Consider the following 4,183-nt stretch of genomic DNA (forward strand, 5'->3'; position numbering starts at 1 on the left):
AAAAAAAAAAAAACACATCATAGTAAAACCAATACCTTCTCAGCTTCGCATCGAAGCTAAAATATTACGATCATTCATTGTAATTTGTTGAAAAATTTAATTATTAAATAATTATGCAATATTTTTTTACAAATTGTATCATTATTTATTCAAGAATTCTGTAAGATACGAAGCTAGTTTGGGAGGAGTTGCACTTACAGCCTGTTATTTAGTATTTTGGTAATGTGTAATCTGCGCACATATTAATTATATGGTTAGTAATTTTTGTTTTTATTAGTATATTATATTACTGTAAATAATTGGAGATAATTAATAAAAATATAATTTTGAAGTATTTTATTAGATAGTACACCTCATAGAAAGTTGTATAAGTAAAACTCAAATTAGAACACATCCGAATTGGTAAGAAAAATAAATTAAAAATATATTGTGCTAGTAAATAACAAATTTTTTCAAAATGAGATTTTGTTGACAAAATAGTTGATATATCATAATGTATCTGAGCTGACGAGTTAGTGAATAAATTAGATTATTCAAAAGTTAAGGTGTTCTGAACAATAACATGGTGTTTTAAAATTTAATATTCTTATTTCTCAGTTTATGAAAAATTTACTTCCTTTGTTTTTTTATGTACCCTTCAAATAAAAACTACATTTTCAGAGTTACTCCATTTTACAGTAATTAAATAAACATTAAATAAGATTGAATAAAATTATTACTGAATTTATGTTTGAGGATCTCGTAAAGTAAACCATATAGTCTTTTAAAAAATACATTATAAGTTAAAAAAGAAGCCGTTAAAAATATATAGATACCATGTACAACGCATCCCAAATACCCAAATCCGACACTGAATAAAATATAATATCTCTAAATACATTTTATTTTTGATATATAATAACATATTTGCAATAAGAACTCCTGAATGGTTCAAAAAGCATCCGCTTATTTATGATTTTGATCGTGTTTTTCCAAAATATGATTACGACCAGTTTTCCACATTAATTTGTTAAAACTAAAATCAACCACATATTTGATAACTTACGATGATCCTTTCAGCGTCATTCGTGTTCTGAATACTAGTCTTGGAGATCAAGATGCCTTATATAGTATCTCATTTGTCAACACAGTTCTCAGAATACTGAGGCCATTTTTATGTTAGATGACAACGATTTTTCTAGAGAGAAATGTTCGAGATTTAGAAAGAATATTAACTTAAATTTTGTAACTTCAAGTACACTATAGCAATTTACAGGGTTATTCATTAAAGAAATCTTTAATGAATCACCATTTATAGGGGAAGTTATTACTATTTATTTTTAGATTTTAGAATTCTAAAAATATTGATACATAGTTTTACCTTTGATGCGAAGCTGAGAAGGTATTGGTTTTACTATAATGGGTTTTTTTATTTTTTGTGTCTGTTACCACTTTTTCTCAGCTCTCACCGAACCGATTTTTTCAATGATACGTCAAAAGATCACAAATTGTATCTAGTCCAAGACATTACCCTCAAAAATTGAAAAAATTTCCCTCGTTTATCATAAACGAGGTATATCATAGTATATCTCCAAAAAAATTACAAATTTAAAAAACGCTAATTTTCGACATTTTTTCAATTTTTTTTATTTAGAACTGCCATAACTTTTTTAAAATTGATCAAATCAATATAAATTTTTTTTTATAAATATATGAGATATTTACCTAAAATTTTATATAATTTTTTTATAAATCTTACCCTTCACCTGTCCACAAGAGGGATTTAAAATGACTTTTTCTCAAAAACTAACTTTTTCTGCTTAACTTTTGAAAGTGTTCCGGAAAGTCTGACACTTTTATATATATCTTAAATTAAAGCTAACGTAATGTTCTTTATTATNAAAAAAAAAAATTTGACCTCTGGACTTGTCTTCGTGGTGAAAACGGACATCAAAGTTAAAGAAAAACGTACGATTTCCGTGAAAAAAATCTCGATTTTATATTTTATATTATTTAATTTATATTTTATATAACTTTTGGAAAAATGTATGGATCAATATTATTATTTTTTTATAATAAATATTAATATACCCCTTTCATCTGGCACGCTTTTTTTGTAAATCGGATCATACCCCTTTAACAACTACGATACAAGAGTTGGTTAAAAATTAATTAACAAAAAAATAATTAAGCAACTTTCATTTTTGTGACGCTGAGTTTCTCGGGTCATAAACATTACCCGTGCCGAATTTAGTCCCGATTAGTGAAACGGCTTAGGATTCTATAGAGGACAGACAGACAGACTCTGCACTTATATATAAAAAAAAGTAGATAAAAACATATTTGCAGACCTACCGAATGTACATACAAAATTTAATTTAATTCAGAAAAGTATGGTAACAAACACTGTGACACGAGAATTTTATATATTAGATTTAATTAGTATGAGATTCATATTTAATAATTTAGCATTGTAATTTTTTCGGAGAATTTATAAAAATTATAATGTAGTTATTACTTTTATGGCAAACATGTATCAAAATAGAAGGGTTTTACACAAAACTTTTTAGATATTAATTTGTTGTCAATTATGAATAAATGGTCTGCAAAAAATTTTTATCGGAGTCAAAAATATATATTTTTATTATTCAATTTTCATGCTTATGTTAAATCAGCAATTATATTTTTTTATCGCCAATAATTTTTGATATTATTACAAAATTAGTTAAAAACTATAGGTTATAACTATAAGTATAATATTTCTGTATATTTCAATTGTATTATCTATTTAAACACCAAGAGTTACATATAAATCATTAATATTTTTGAAATGATTCATTACGGTAAAAAAATAATTAAAAACAATCGTTTTTAAATTATTACAGATTTTGATTTTTAATATATTAAAAATAATCGATGCAAAATACCGTTTTTAATAAATTTTTTTGGTTTTTAAAGTTTATTTTTTGAAATTTTATAATAAAAAAAAGTTGAATTTGTTACCATGACTTTTAGCTCAACTTCAATTTCGACATTTACATTAATAAATAGAAAATTTTATGAGAATTAAAAAAATTGTACCGTTAAGATTAATATGCAGTCAAGAAATTGTATAATTACTATTTACTCTAATATTATCAGAAAAGCTCAATATTTTTTTGGATTTTTATTGTAATAGATAACTTAAATAGAAATAATAGTAATAATTTCCTAGTAACTTTTGGTGTTTAAAAAGATTCTACAATTGAAATATTAACTGAATTAATTTTAATGATTTAATTTAACTAAAAAATCAAACAAAATGTTGTTCAAAAAATCTATTCAATGTATTATAAAATTAGTGTATTAAAAATAATGAGTCTATTATAAAATTTTATTAAAATTGTAAAATTTTTTTGTTAAATTCAGATAAAACTAAAAATAATTATTTTTAGATTTATGATTTATATAGATACATGTTACTAAAAAATGTTGAATATTATAGACTGGTATTAACACACATAATATAGTTAAAGCATGAATAAATTACAAAGTAAAATTATTTAATTTTGTAGTTGAATCATGTTATCATATCAAACCTAATTCGACAATAAATACTTTCAAAACATTAGAAATGAATGGTTTTAATTGTTTATATGGAAAATGTGGGCTAAGTAACTTTTTAATTGATAAAGTGGAATTTTTTTCAATTTTTGAGAGTAATATCTTTAACTGGATAATAGTTGTGATCATTTAATGTATCGATAAAAAAGTTGATCAAATGAGAGCTGAGAAAATAAATGATAGCTACAAAAAAAAATCATATAGTAAAATAATTTAAATTTGAATAAGAAAATTCTTTAAACCAAGAAAGACTAAAGTGATGGAATCCTTGCTATTCATTGAATCCAAATAAGATAAACATTTTTTTCCAACTCAAAAACTCAAATTACCGATTTTTGAAATTGTATTTTTTGGGAGATTTTCCCCATTGACAGGGAACGAGGTAATTTTTTCAATTTTTGAGGGTAATGTCTTCGATTAGATATAATTTATGTATATAAAAGTGTTAGTATTTCCGGAACACTTTAAAAGTTAAGTTGAAAGATTGATTTTTTGTGAAAAAATTGTTATTTTAAATTCGCATGTATCTAGAAAAAAAATTGTATTGATCCATACATTTTTAAAAAAGTTATAGCAGTTTTAAGTCAAAAAAATTTTGAAA

Source organism: Daktulosphaira vitifoliae, unplaced genomic scaffold, assembly GCF_025091365.1.
Source record: "Daktulosphaira vitifoliae isolate Bord-2020 unplaced genomic scaffold, ASM2509136v1 Scaffold_1, whole genome shotgun sequence".
NCBI classification, from domain to species: Eukaryota; Metazoa; Arthropoda; class Insecta; order Hemiptera; family Phylloxeridae; genus Daktulosphaira; species Daktulosphaira vitifoliae.